The 16042-nt window shown below is 50.5% G+C and overlaps 1 protein-coding gene across 1 annotated transcript in view; it reads right to left on the reverse strand.

The window, feature by feature from the left end:
* The window catches only part of SORCS2 (sortilin related VPS10 domain containing receptor 2), a 459873-nt gene that overhangs the window by 196196 nt on the left and 247635 nt on the right, over window positions 1-16042 (reverse strand). The window lies entirely within an intron of this gene.

Below are 16042 nucleotides of genomic sequence, written 5' to 3' on the forward strand. Positions count from 1 at the left end.
GGCTCAAAGTCACACGGCAGCTGAGTGGCCCAGGGTATGACTTTGACTGAGGTCTCCTGGCCCTGAGCAGAGCTCCTGAGTCCAGGAGACTCCGGGCAGTCCTAGGTGGGCAGCTGGAGGGCAGAGGTCACAATCCCTGCTCACTCCAACCCACCGTCAAGGAGGTGAAACAACCAAGTTTCTCAAACCAAGCCAATGCCAAAGACATCTTTGAAATCCATCAGGTGAACGTTTCTGGAGACTGAAGACAAACAATAGGTAAAGGCTCTTGTCTACACGGAGCAGAGGCCATGTGCAGCGGCGGCGGCAGCATCTGCCTGCAGCCTGTGGGGAACCAGCAGGACAGAGAGCCACGTACCCTCCTCTCAGCAGACAGAGGAGGCAGCTCCAGGGCCACCTGGTCAACTTCGTCCAGCTGCTGCCCTAGGCACCCAGGGAAGTGTGCACTGGGGGCTGTGGCTCTCCCAGGGTGCACAGAGGACCCTGCAGAGTTGTCGGACCCCCTCCAGAGCCCTTCCTGGGCCAAGCAGGGGGCCAGCCCCAGCAAGGGCCACAACTTCTCCCAGCCAGTCTCCTACAAGAGACACCCACATGCTTAAAGCATTACTCCAAAGACAGTGGCCTGCAGCCATGGCCCAGGTCACCCTCAGGTGGAGGGGCCTGTGTGACCTTGAGCTGGTGACTCAATTTATTGACCACAAGTGTCCCTTCTGTACAATGGGGACATGCCTTCCATCCACGGTCATCACAAGCGTTAAATGAAATGATAGCCATGAACCTCCCAGCACAGTGGCTGGCCCAGAATACAGCAAGTACCTCCCTCCCCATCCTCCTCCTCCTCCTCCTCCTCCTTCTCCTCCTCCTCCTCCTGGAAACACAAAGTGTTGGTGACTGTGCAGTAAGAGGTCAGCTCAGAAGGTCTGGCTTGTCTGAACTCTGCACACTCCAAAGAAATGCTAAGCCCCAGATTGGCATCTGGAAGGTCACCTCTAAGCCCTTGGGAGGTCCCACCTGGTAAGAGTGCCTCTGCTCCCCTGTGCCCCCAGCTAGCCAGCCAGTCCATGCAGACGATGTGATTCCTGGTAGGGGTCTTGGGTCAGCTGGGATCACTCTACTTCCGGAGGGGCAGGAGACGAAGTCAGCCACAGGGGACACATGACCAACAACCTCAACAAAAACCCTGGACACTAAGGCTCAGGTGAGCTGCCCTGGTTGGTGGTACCCATATGTGTTGTCATGTGTCATTGCCTGAAGAGTAAAGCACTGTCCCCATGACCTATGAAATGCCGCCTGGGTGTGCAGTCCGCCCTGGGCCTTTGCACATGCTGTTCCCCTTCCCAGACACACACAGCAATGGACTCCCTGCTGCGTTCCAGGCCTTGTTCAACTGCCCCTGAGGACAGCATCCTGGGCCACTTTCCCATAGCTCTGCCCTGTTGCCTGCTTGACTTTTATCCATAGCACACATTGCTACCTGATGTTATACACGAGCTTTGTTAATTCACTTTCTGTCTAGAGCACCAGCTCCTGGGAGCAGAGTACTGGTGTCTGGTTACCCTCTGCCCTGCGAAGCTACTCATCCCTGTCCTGAAGACCCCACTGCTGAAGATCTCCTGTAGTTTTGTGGTAAGTGTGAGCCAGGGTCATGTTTCATCCTCCCCAAGGGATGCCTGCCTGGGCCTGCCCCCTCCCCACCTCACCCCTGCTGAAAGTCCTCCTCCCCCGACGCCCTGTGCATTAGCCTGAGTCCCACTAGTCAAGAGCCCATGGTGCGGCCCAGCTTGGGCTGCCCCGAGCCCCTGCAGCACCATGGAAGCTGCAAGGCATGACCCTCACCTCCACATCCCCAGCTCCCAGCCTGAGCAGTCGGTGGAAGTTTGCTGAAGTGGTGAATGATGCCCAATTTCCATAATGGTGCAAACAACAGAAGTGTGGCGAGGAGCTGCCAGCACCGCCCCTCCCTTGCCGATGTGGTCTCTTCACACGGGCCCCATCACTCCGCCTCCTCCCACGGGTACCCCATCATCACTGCTCTCCAGGCAAGAAAACCAAAGCAGGTGGAAATCGGCAGAACATATCTCTCCCAATTCTTAAGATTCCCAGAGAGTTCAACAGCGACAAGATGCCTTTAAGCACATGAGAATTATGAGTCTGGCCCTTCTCAGAGAAGGTGCGTCATTCAGCAAGCACGCGGGACTGACCGTTGTGACCACAGGTCCGAGGAGCTAGGAGAGGCAGGGAGGGGGTACTGGGTCAGGCACTGGGTCAGGGTGCCTCCTCGGGAACATGTGGGGGTGTCTGGGGGCCGGGGACTCTCACCCCACAGGCAGGACCCGTCACAGTGTCAGATGGACAATGTGCCTGTCCCTGCCTGGAACCTGCCCCAGGACATTTGGCTACATTGCAAGTGGATTCTTAACCTCCAGGCCACAGGAAGGGGGACTGTGACCCCTTGTGCATACATCACTCCTAGAATCCAGCCGAAGCCATGGTCCCCCTTCTGGGGGTGTTTCTGCCAGCGGTGCCATCTCAGCGAGCTGGGGCAGGGGGGCTCCTGCCAGACACTGCCAGGAAGTGGTGGCTGGAATCCCCACACATCCCCAGCAAAAACATTTTTAGAAATCAGGCAACTTGCATCTGTATTACAGGCCCCACTTCTCCAAGTGCTCTCGCACTGAGAATCCGGGGTCCCACTGCGGACCCCAGGAAGCCAAGGTCCAGAGAGGTTCAGTGACTTGCTCAGAATCCCACAGCAAATAAGTGAGGAGGCAGGTGGACCCAGGTGTGTTGGGTCCTGTAGCCCACGACCTTGCCCCACCCACCTGCAGAGAAAGCAGGTTCTGGTCCTCAGATGAGCTGCTTGGTCCAGGAATGGTGCCACAGGCTCTCCCCACACCCTCTCACCTCACCCGCAGCCCACAGGGGGGCCCAAGAATCCACGAAGGAAAAGGAAGAATTTGAGGCTCTGGCACATGAAATGGCTCAGCCGAGGCCCACGGCCACTGAGGGGCAGTGCCTACAGAACAGGTCCTAATATTGGAAGAAAAGCTCCCCCCAAGCTGGGATTCTGTCCTTACAGAGATGTGGGGTCCCACATGTCCAGTGGGGCCCCCAGGAAAGCCACACCTGTGTGAGGGCCCATCAGTAGGGGAAGGAGCCTAGTCCTCCATGGGAGGGGGTCTGGGAGGGGCAGGGGTAGGAGGAGGGGATGTCTTTCCTGCCCTTGGAAAGCTAGGGGGCAAGTAGGAGGTGTCGGTATAGATGGAGTCTGGGGGAGCTGAGTTCTGGGGGTGGGGGCGATCCTGTGGGTCCTCGCTATAGACCAGTGAGTGGTGCCTCATGGTATTCTGGGTTTGTTTCCGGTTGACACTCCCCATCTGCTTCCCTCTGACCATCCAACCCTTCTTCCATCCACCACCTGCCTGGCCGGCCATCCATCCATCCATCCAACCATCCATCCATCCATCCATTCATCCATCCTTCCTTCTTTCCTTCCATCCATCCAACTCACATGTTCTTGGGCACCTGCTGCGTGCCCAGCCCTGGGCTGGGCTCTGAGAGGGGGTACATAGAGAGGCTTTGTGGAGGCTCCACCACCAGGAGCCTAGGAGATGTTTGATGAATGACTGACTGAGCCTTTAAAATGCTCTCCCAGTAACCGTGCTGCCTGTTTATACCATCATTATGTCTCCTGGATCCCAGGGCCCATTACTGGGTTGATTCCAGCATGTGACTCAACTTCTATTTTAAGAACACCAGGATGTCATTGTGCTGTTCTTCACAGGAAGCGTGCAAATGAATCCGCCATGCCCACAGTGCTGCCCACACGGGAGGACACTGTGTATCTTCAACAACAACACACCACCTTGCAAGGACCTGCCAGAGATGGATGTGCACGATTCAGGCCCCAGGGTGATGTCAGTTCTGTTTCCTTCCCCATGGAGGAGAGTCTTTTCCTGAGGACAGATTCTTAGCTGGAAGAGGGCCAGGCCCAAGCCTGTCTGAATTTCCTGCGTCTGAGCATCTGGGGGAGCGGCAGACAGTTGATGCTAGAATTCCAGACGAGATGAAGGAGAAGGCCTCAATTTTTTTAGCAACGTGAAGAAACGGGCTGTTCCGGGTGCTGCTCAGCCCCCAGTGGCCTCGGTGGGCGTCCCCAACCAGTGTCTGCAGACCCTGCCACCCAGGTCCAGCTCCCTGTCTCTGTCTGTGTTGGACCTCTGGCCTCTTGATGCACCTCCAATTCTGTCTCTGTCTCTCTCTGTGTTGGTATCTGTGTGCATTCTTTCTCCATCTCTCTATGTCTCTGAGAGTTCTTCCACGGGACAGCTTTGTCCTTGTGTCTCTGGATCTGTCTGTCTCTCTCTCCACATGTCTCTGGTTTTCTGTGTGAGCCATTCTCTCCTTCATTCACTCCTTCTACCTTTCCCGCTCCCTTTCTTCCGAGGTCATCTCCAGAGTACACGTCCCATGATGGAAAGATCTAGGACAATGTGTGGTCCTCTCTCTGGGGCCACCAGGAAAGCAGGACACTGGTTCTGGCTTCACCCCTTCCTGGGGGGTAACCAGATGCCAGGGCTCCTGACCCCAGAGAGCTGATGCTATAGGGGGACAGTCAGATGATAAATAAGCAGGACAAATGTATAGCGTCAGGTCATGCTATGAATCACAGAATAAGGGGCTGCTACTTCAGAGGGGCACAGGATGCCCTCCCAATGACATGACATTTGAACAGGGACTTGAATGCATTGAGGAGTTGGTCCATGTGGGTGTCTGGAAAAGAGAACAGCATGTGCAAAGGCCCTGTGGTAGGACGCTGAAGCTGCCTTTCCTGGGCAGGATACTTATTGAACAGGACACAGCTCCTCCCTGGTTTCCTTGCTTAAGGCCACTGGCTTCCAGGGGCCTGGAATTGGATCGTGTCATGAAGTAAGGGTGCTTCAGATTTCAACCTCTGGTCTTGCCAACTTAGTGACGGACAGGGCTGGGGCCCTCCTGGGGGAAGTCAGCAGGAGGACATCACACACACACACACACACACACACACACACACACACACGTTGTAGACAGCTGGGGAGGGCAGGGACACCTGTCCTGTCTGGGGGCCTCAAGCTGGACTCTCCCAGACAGAGCTCCAGAACATTCAGTAGGGACGGCCTTGGCCTCCTTCCATCAGCTCAGGCTCCCCTGTCATTCCCACACTACAGCGGGTTCCTGCAGCCCCAGGGGAATAGAAGCCTCTTTGTCCACATCAGCTTCAGTCAGGGGCCGTGGACATGGCAAGGCCACTCGACGATCCGGCCGCTGGTTGAAGCCCCACATTGCAAGACATCTGTGCACTTTCTTCAAACATCACATCCATGCTAATAAGGCAAATAAACACAGCATTTAAAGATCAGAGGCAGGGCAGTTACAGCCTATTAAATTAAATTCACCGTCAAGGGTGAAAGAGAAGATAAACTGGGATTATTCCAGTCATGGCAATTAAAAAAGAAAGAAAGAAAGAAAAAAAAGGAACATTTAGAGAGAGAGATGTAATTTCTCAGTCCCCGAAGCAGTGACAGCAGCTGCCACGCCAGAGGCGGTGGTTTGGAAAGGCACCTCGGCTCCCTTCTCGCCCAGGCAGCTTCCTCCTGAGTCTGTCCCTGAACCCCAGATCCTGGCACAAACCCCATCAGGCAAGGAGGTGGAATCTCGTAGAACTACCTGTCTCTCTCTCTTTCTCTCTCTCTCTCTCTTTGTATATTTTTTTATTGGAGTTCGATTTGCCAACATATAGCATAACACCTGGTGCTCATCCTGTCAAGAGCCCCCCTCAGTGCCCACCTCTCGAGCCCAGTGAGGCCACTGCCAGGAGGTGGGAGGTGAGCATGGCCTCCTTGGCCTCCCGCCTCCCTCGCCCTGCAGAGCCCTTTCTTTCTGGTGGCTCGTCCCAGGCCTTTCGGAGCTTTGCTCTCCCCACCTGGGCAGTGGGAATGACAGGAATGCCCTCTGTGTCTGCCTCAAGGTCCTCCTCTTGATGTGATGAGAATAGACTTGAAAATATATTCCCTGCCCTGACAGCCATTCTCGTTTCCCTCAAACCTGTTCCCTGTCCCCGCTCTGCTCTGAGCCACGGGAGCCCGACCCCACAGGCCCCCTGACCCAGGACATCACATGTTCCAGTGGGCTCTGCGGGGGCAGGCTCTGTGGGGGCTGCAGGAGGGAGACACTGGGGTATTTCTCCTTTGTTTCCTGTCTCCAGCAGAGTCTGTGCCTCTTCCCTCCAGCTCCTGCCCAGCAGGCTCACCCCGATTCTGGCTCCTGCTGGGAGCCTGGATCCTGAACTGCAGGACACCATCTCCCTTTGTCCCTCTGCTCTAGAAGTGGCAGCAAGTCCCTGAATTCCTGGGGCAGCCCATCGGCCTCACCTGTCTCTGTGTGCTTCAAGCAGAACTGAAGTCCTGCTTGGGCTTTGACAGAGGTGGCCTCCAAAGAAATTAACAGTGACCCACAAGGTGCTATTGTATGGGTTCAGTGTGCCATCACAGTCCCCGTGTCCTTCCCTGTCCTGCTCACAGCACGACATGCACTGTGCATGCAATGCTCTTCCCCAGGACACAGCTTCCTGAAGATTCACTTCTTGCCAGCCCAAAGGATGTTAGCCCTTTCTTCCTTTCCAATTTTGTTTTCTTTCTACAATGTTCTCTATCCTTTTTTTTTTTTTTAAATCATTCCTCTGGGCCTCTCCTCAGAGCTCAGATGCACAGTGCTGCCAATTTTTTGTTCATGCAATGAAAGTTGCTTTGTTGTTTTGTTTCTGATTATATGAATCATATTTGTGCACTGTAGAAACCTGAGTGATACATACGTATAGAACAGAAGAAGTGTAAATGGTGTGAAATTCCATCACCCACGACTATGGCAGGAGAGTCAGTGAGGGGACCGGTGACCACCCTTATGCTCCCCTCTCTCATGTTCCCCATGACCTTCCTACAAGTTTTGTAAAATTCAATCACCCCCAACCCCATCCACAAAACTTCCCTCCATCCACACCCAGACAACAAAACCCAACCAAACATCCCAGGGAGAACTCCTCAGATCCTTCTCTGAGCTCCCATACTTGCACACACAAACACAGACCTCTGTGCGGCAGGCTTGTTTTGCTGTTGGTAGGTTTTGTTTCACATTAAGCAAGATAACATTATCACCTACCCTCTATCTTGCTTTTCTTGCTTACTATAATGTATCTCAATTAAGTGGAGGTATAAAGGAACATACCTCAACATAACAAAGGCCATATATGACAAGCCCACAGCTGACACCATTCTCCATGGTGAAATGCCGAAAGCTTTTTCTCTGAGATCAGAAATAAAACGAGGATACCCAGTCTCAACACTTTTATTTGACTTTAGTATTAGAAATTTTAGCCAGAGCAATTAGGCAAGATAAAGAAATAAATGGCATCCAAGTCAAAAAAAAAAAAAAGGCATCCAAGTCAGGAAAGAAAAAATAAATCTTTGATTCTCTGCAGATGACATTATATTATACATAGAAAACCCTAAAGACTGAATAAAAAAAAAAGTTAAAACCAATAAAAGAATTTAGTGAAATTGCAGGGTACAAAATCCATACCCAAAAATCTGTTGCATTTCTATTACTAATAATAAACTATCAGAGAAATTAAGAAAATATTCTCATTAACAATTGTGTCCAAAAGAATAAAACGCTTCAGAATAAATTCAACCAAGGTGGTGTAAAGACCTGCTTATTAAGATGTTAATAAAAGAAGTTGAGGAAGGCACAAATAAATGGAAAGATATACCATGCTCATGGATTGTAAGAATTAATATTATTCAAATGTCCATACACCCCAAAGCAATCTACAGGTTTAATGCAATGTCTATCAAAATTTCAATGACACTAAAAAGTACATATATATAGCTAACAATCTTAAAATTTGTGTGGAACAAAAGACCCCAAATAGCCAAAGCAAACTTAAAAAAGAAGAACAAAGCTACAGGAATCACGCCTCCTGATTTCAAACTATATTACAAAGCTACAGTAATTAAAACAATATGGGGGGTTCCTGGGTGGCTCAGTCAGTAGAGTATCTGCCTTCAAGCTCAGGTCATGATCCCAGAGTCCTGGGATTGAGCCCTGCATCAGGCTCTCTACTCAGTGAGGATCCTGCTTCTCTCTCTCCCTCTGCCATTCTTCCTGCTTATGCTCTGTCTTGTGTGTGTGTGTGTGTGTGTGTGTCAAATAAATAAGATCTTAAAAAAAACAAAAAATTAAAACAATATGGTAACAGCATAAAAACAGACATACAGATCAATGGGACAGAATAGAGAGCCTAGAAATAAACCCATGCATATATGGCCAGTTAATTGCAACAAAGGAGCCAAGAATATGCACTGGGGAAAGGTGAGTCTCCTCAATAAATAGTGTTGGGAAAACTGGACAGCCACACACACACAAAATACACAAAATTATGGAACTGGACCACTCACTATCTTATACCACACACACAAACTAACTCAAAATAGATTAAAGACTGAACATAAAACCCGATGTTATAAAACTCCCAGAAGAAAACATAGTCATTAATGTCCTTGATATAGTTCTTGGTGATGACTTTTTGAATTTGACACCAAAAGTAAAAGCAACAGAAGAAAAAAATCAACAAGTAGGACTTTATAAAACTAAAAAGCTTCTGCACATCAAAGGATGCCATCACCAAGGGGAAAAGGAAACCTATGAAATGATTTATTTTTTTAAAGATTTTATTTATTTATTCATGAGAGACAGAGAGAGAGAGAGAAGCAGAGACACAGGCAGAGGGAGAAGCAGGTTCCACACAGGGAGCCCGATGTGGGACTCGATCCTGGGACTCCAGGATCACACCCTGGGTGAAAGGCAAGTGCTAAACCATTGAGCCACCCAGAGATCCCCCTATGGAATGATTTAAAAAAAAAACAGCTTACAAATCTGATAAGGGGCTAAGATCCAAAATATCTAAAGAACTTATATAACTCAACAGAAAAAAAGTCCCAAACAATACCATTGAAAAATGAGCAGAGGATCTGAACAGACATTGATCCCAAGAAGACATACAGATGCCCAACAGGTGCATGAAAAGATGCTCCACATCACTCATCATCAGGGAATGCAGATCATATCCACGATGGGACATCACCTCACACCTGTCAGACTGGTTATCACCAAAAAGACAAGAAATAACAAGTGTTGGCGAGGATGTGGAGAAAAGGGAATCTGTGTACACTACTGGTAGAATGTAAATTGGTGTAGCCACTAGAAAACACAAAGGTCCTCGAAAAATTCAAAATAGAACTCCCACACGATGCAGCAATCCCACCTCTGGGTATTTATCCAAAGGAAGCAAAAACACTAACTTGAAAAGATAAATGCACCTCCAAGCTCACAGCAGCATTATGTATAATAGCCAAGACATGGCAACTCAAGTGTCCATTGATGGATGAATGGATAGACACACACACACACACACACACACACGCATGCACGCATACACGTGTGCATATATACACTCTGGACTACTACTCAGCCATAAAAAAGGAAATCCTGCTATTTGTGACAAGGTGGATGGAACTTGAGGGCATGGCACTAAGTGATACAGGTCAGAGAAGTACAAGTACAGTATGATCTCACCTATACATGGGTCAGGGAGGGGGCAGGGAGAGGGAGAGGCCGGCTGCCCAGGGTGGGGGTTTTGGAGAAATGGGTGAACGCTTTTGTTTTCTTTTTAGTTTAAATATATTGAATTTGAAAAATAATACAATGTGGAAACTGCTCCAGCCTGATGACAGTGTCCCTCTCCCGACTGCCCAGGGGTCCCTGGTGTGGATGCGCTCGGCCCGGCGCCCTGTCCACAGGTACCCGCTCTGCTCCCTGCTGCCCAGCTTGTTTTTGTCACATTCAGGCTGCAGGAAACATCCCATCCATGAAGCCCTAAGTCCTGCCATTCTCGTCGCTCTCGGGGAGCTAGCAGGGGTGGCGGTGAAGGTCCCATGTCTATGTCCCCTGGTGGGTGTTGCCGCTGGCCCTCCGCACCGGGAACGCGTGGGCCGCCCCCGGGGCCGCTCCCTCCCATTCCCAAGGCTCGGAGAGAAGGCTCGATCTCTGTGTCTTATTTACGCATCGCTGAGGGCTGAGGAGACAGCAGTCCCGTCCCGCCTCTGCCTCCTCGGGGCTGAGCATCTTCTCGCCAGTTAACAGGTGCGGGGGGGCTGCTGTTCTGAGAACTTCCACCCACCGCCCCAGCCCTTCCACTCTTCACCTCCTGCTGCTCCCAGCTTACTAGAGCTTTCCAGAAACACGCCAGAGGTGGCTACTGCATATTAGTCCTGCCCTCCTCAGATGTGTGGCTGCGCTCTGTTGATTTTGGTTCACAGCATTTTGGCCTTACACCCAGTTCTGTTTTATACATCAAATGTGTCCCATACATTTTCCTATAAATTCTGGGTTTCCTGTCTGGCTGAAATGATTGTGTATATTCTCTTGACTTTTCTTGCTATATTTGGATTTTTTACTTTTTTTTCCCTTGACACATCTAACTTTGGCACAAGGCTTCAGCCCTGAGATCCAACCCCATATTCTCTCCTAGTCTCTCATCAAACACAGGGCACAGCCTTCTGTTTTCTGCTGAAAGTACCAAATGGGCCAATGACCTCTTTTCCTCACCTTTCTGGAAAACCACCTTTCTCACTGCCAATTCTCATTGATTGCTGTGTGTGCGGTGCGTCGGCGGGGGTCTGCTTCAGTGTCCTCGGCCACCTCACTAACAGACTATTTCCAAAGCCAGCAACTTCCCGGCGAGTTTTAAGAGTTTCTAAGCAAATTCCCTCTCCTTGGTTTCTTTTTCTATTTTCAGAAAATTTTGCTATGCACAAGCAGCTATCCTTCTACATAAAGTTTAAGAGAATGCCATTCACTTTCATTTTTTATTCAATAAAATATCTTAGTGTAATGTTAAATAAACATTGGCTCTCAAATTCTACAATCCTTGATTAAACTAAAAATGCTCAGAAACACACTTGATTCAATCAGTGCTCAGAAACACACTTCAGAAACCCTTGACCTCCTGACAATGATTACAGGGATTTCTTTTGACAATTAGATGCTGGTTTATTCACCAGCTTAATGGGTCCAGTAAAAAACCAGCTATACTTGGAGAAAATATTCCTAACTCTTTACACATGTAATTAATACATTTCATGTTTACAGCACTTCCCTTTACTGTGTTGTGTTTGTTTGGTTTGGTTTTTTACTGTGTTTTGGGGAATGAGTGTCTAGCTCCTGAGATGTTTGAGGCTCTGCTGCCTCCGGGAAGCCCTCCCTGACCACAGTCTCAGGTAAGTTTACAGGCTCCTACTCAATGACTGTCCATGTACTTTATAAATGTTTAGTTCATGTCTCCCAAGAATCCATATAAGGTCAGAAGTAAGGAATCCTCCAGAGACAGGACCACTGAGGCTCAGAGAGGACAAATGGCCAGCCCAAGAACACACAGCCAGTTTGTGTCTTCCTCCTTCCACTGTTCATCTTGCTGCTCCAACAGAGTAAAACCTCAGTAATGTTAGCAGATGAGTGGATGGATGGATGGATGAATGGAGGATGGATGGAGGATGGATAGATTCATAGATGGATGGATAGATGGATGGATGCATGCATGGATGGATGGATAGATGGATGAAATGATGGATGGATAGATGGATGGAGGATGGATGTATGGAGGATGGATGGATGGATAGATGAATGTATGCATGCATGCAGGATGGATGCACGGATGGATGCATGGATGGATGCATGGAGCATGCATGCATGGATGCATGGATGGATGGATGGATGCATGCATGCATGAATGCATGGATGGAGGATGGATGCATGGATGGATAGATGCATACACAGATAAAGCAATTCTGTCTGCAGCTGCTAGAAACTTCTAAGTGGAGAAATACAAATCCATCACCACGGAAAACAGGGGCATTAATTCTTCCCCAGTGGAGCATATTCAACCATCCCAAATGGCATCGGATACCAAGGGCTTACCATAGGCAACAGCCTCATTCAGTGTGGGTATTCATAGCCTGCTGCACTTTGGTGGAGGTGGTTTATGACAATGAGACAAAGTCCCATTTCCCACATGCTGTTTCCTGGGACTTGGGCAAACAAGACATGGTGACCATTGGAATATGTAGATCCTGGGCTATCCCACTGCCCTGCTGGCTTCCAGAAAGCTCCCTATCCCAACTCGGTGCCCACCTGGAGAGTGGTGAGGTGACCCCTAGCTGGGCACTGCATGACTGCTCCCTTTGCCTGGCAACTCACAACAAACAATTTTGGTGCTGTGAGCCCTAATTCACAGATGGAGAAATGGAGTCTCAGAGGCATCAGGGTGACCAACATTCCACGGAGGCTCTATGCTGAATGCTGCCATGTGCCACCACCGAGTCTTGACTGTCTCTACAAGGACAGGCAGTCCATCACTCCAATTCTCCTAGGAGTTCACTGACTCACAAAGGTCACACAGGAGGATGGGGCTTTGGACTCAAGGAGACTTTCTCCAGAGCTTGCTGCCTACCTGCTCACCATCCCACCCGCTGCAAGACAGGCTGTGGGAGTGTCCCCACCACACCAAGCTCATGGTGCTATCTGCTTCTCGTAGCAAAGGGGCCAGGTAGACCAAGTGTCACAGGGCTGGGCCAGGTGGGTGTCAGATGTGAGAGGAACACAGCAGGCCTAGTAGCCCTTGGGAGCCAGGGGCTGCCTTTGGGAATGAGTGCCAGGTGGCAGGGGACAGTCTAGCACCGTGCTGCCTATAGGGCCTGATCCACAGGGGGATGGGGAGAGGCTGAGACTCCTGAAAAGAAGAGGCTAGGCCAGCGTCCAGCAGAGCAGGGTAGTAAGGCCCCTCCTGCTGTTGGGTGGGCCACACTGTCTTCCTGGGCACATGGGGCTGACAAAGCCCATTTCTTGGGGCTGATGAGACAAGTCAATGAGACTTCCAGTAGACAGGCCCCTGGCCAGCACCTGACAACCAGCAGGTGTGAGATAAATGGCAGCTCTCACCCCTTTTTTCCCTCCACAGACCACCCCCTGCTGCCATATTGGATTCCCTGCATATCACATCAACTCTCTCTTTTTTAAAAAAAGATTTATTTATTTGAGGTAGGGGGGTAGGCAGAGGGAGAGAGAGGAAGAGAATCCCAAGTAGACTCTCCAATGAGTCTGGAGGTCCAACATGGGGCTTGATCCCAGGACCCCAGGATTGTGACGTAAGCCAAAACCAAGAGTCAGATGCTCAACTGACTACACCACCCAAATGCCCCCAGCTCAGCCACTTATTAACTGAATGATGTCAGCAGTTTCTTCACCTTTCTGGGTTTGGCTTCCTAGTTTAGAAAATGAACAGTACTTAAGAGTTAAGAAATGGATTGATAGAATCAGAGGAGCTATAGTGGAACACCCAGCACCAAGGGGACATCTAACACATCTCCGTGTCTTCACTCCACACCCTGGCTGAGTCAGAGGAACAGGAGAAGCGCTGAACACAGTGCCGAACCCACCAAAAAATGTTCAAGGCTCTTCCAGCAAAGGCATTTGGGTTGGAGTTATGTTGATAAAGGAACACTTGAACACCCACTTCAATTGCATGTGCAATGGGAAGAGCCTGAGACCGGAGCCAGAAGCCCCCGTGTGGCATTGCCGACCCCCTCTGATGGTCTGGGCTTCAGGCAGACCTTAGGCTGTGCCATGACAGGTGCCCTGGAATGTACCCCTACCCTTCACCCCTACAGGTGGAGAGCAGTGAGAGGACCTGGCAGGGCCCAGGGCACGGCCTGGAGAGGTAGGGGGCCAGGGATGGGGCTGCAGCAGCACCAGCTCCTTCCCTCTGCCCATGGCCAGGGCACAGGTCACACAGCCGAGTCAGAGAGTATAGGGCTGGCAAAGGGAGGCCTTTCCCTTCAGGGGCACAGAACGAGCTCAGAACCAGCCCCTGCCCTGATGCTCACCCCTGGCCCCCAGCCTCGGGTCCTTGGTGAAGTTTAAAATGAGAAATAGAAAAAAAAATAAAAAAAAATAAAATGAGAAATAGTTAAATGTGGTATCCAGCAGGCCAGTGGACTGGGCCAGTCCGCTTCTATCCATGTACCACATAAGACTGTTCTGGGCCCAGGCCTGAGCCCGGCTTAACCACCAGGGAGCACACGGCCCATCCTCTCTGTATCTACAGCTCTGGCCACCTCCACCTCCCTGTACCTGCACCTGTCTGTCTGTACCTGTCTGTCCCTGGATCTAGACTGTCCCCACCTCCAACTGTTATTGTTCGGGTAGGGTCATCTGCATCTGTACCATCATTTCCACCTCCACTGCACCCCCGCCCGCAGCTGTCTCTATGTGCATCCCATCCACTGCACCCCTGCTGGCCGCTGTCTCTACATCCATCCCATCCACAGCACTCTTGCCTCCAGCTGTCTCTATGTCCATCCGTCATCCACTGCACCGCTGCCCCCAGCTGTCTCTATGTCCATCCCTCATCCACTGCACCCCTGCCCGCTGCTGCCTCTATGTCCATCCCTCATCCACTATACCCCTGACCCCAGTGGTCTATCCTTCTATCCCTAAGTCCTCTCATATCCATGTGCTTGGGCCTGTGGAACGTGTACAGACTAGATTTGAGTCAAGGTCAATGCTGATTCTGTATTTCTAGGAGATAATAAATTTTGTACAAAACACCTAGTTACCTTGTTTCTATGCAGGTGGTCTCACTGCTATCTATAAAAGGCCCAGCCCCCCAGGGCCATGAAAATGGGTGATCTGTGTATGCGGGGCTTTTCTCCTTCTGAGTCTGGATGTTCCCTGCTCTACAAATTAATAACTTTCCTACTGGGGCTTCTAAGAGATGGCAAAGATATAGAATATATAATACATATTTAATTTGTTCTTATTTTTGATCTCCCAACCCCTCAGATGAGCCTGGGCTCGCAGAGAGAGGTGCCTCTGATCTAAATGACAGCATGTTACCGTTGCCCAGACCACTCGGCACAGCTGTTTAATTTGAACACAAGGAATGGGGTGGAACCTGTCCAATAAGTGCACTCGGAGATGAAGGAACAGTCAGATGCTTGAAAAACAATGAGCTAGCATTTGCATAGGTCACAATTCCCCTGGGTCACTCACACCCTTGTGGTTTTATGATATTCTTTTCTCCCCCAACTGCTGAGGCTGAAGGGGTGACTTTTTTAGTGAAGCACGTCCACGGGCACCCCTCGGAAGGAAAGGCTGGCTTCCATCTCCTGGGCAGCAGGTGCTGAGCTCAGAGGTCATATGGAACCAGAGAGCAGGAGAGCCAGTTTTCAATTCCAGCGGTGGCCCTTCCAGCCCTGAGGCCAGAGGCATGTAGCTCCTGTACCCTGCACCCTGCAAGTACCTCTTGTCCCAAAGCTGTCATAGGCCAGAAGACAGGCATATTGTAAGTGGTAGCCATGCAAGGGACGAGGTGATTGTAGGGGCCAGGACAAGAGGAGCAGCAAAGGCTGCCTGGTGTGGCATGGCACGAGCACACAGACTAGCAGAGTCTGCTGCAGCTCCTTTTAATAAACAGCAGTGGCCGTTCTGATCACACTCCTGAATATCCCATCTCCACCTTGCGACGGGCTTCCTTTGCACTCACGCAAATTATCCCTTTATAAACAGAGATCGTAGCCCAGTCCAGGGTTCAGAACCATCAGCCCCACAGGGCCCACCATGACCACAGAATCCTCTTCCACACCTGGGGAAAGTCATTTTCAAACAGTGCTGCTAGGTATTGTGGGCCGAGCCCCGTGACACCTGGCTTCGGCCTCCCAAAACCCCTTCCCTGGTAAGACCCTTCAGTTCCAGCGGTGCACATTCTTTGTTTCGAGGAGACCATGAGGCACAGAGCAAGGACATGCTTCATGCGCTGGGGCCAAGCATCCATCTCGGGTGCACAACGGGGAGTTTGATTGCAGGCTCCGCAGACATGGTGCTCACTGCTGGG

This window comes from Nyctereutes procyonoides, unplaced genomic scaffold (assembly GCF_905146905.1).
Source record: "Nyctereutes procyonoides isolate TBG_1078 unplaced genomic scaffold, NYPRO_anot_genome, whole genome shotgun sequence".
Lineage (NCBI taxonomy): Eukaryota > Metazoa > Chordata > Mammalia > Carnivora > Canidae > Nyctereutes > Nyctereutes procyonoides.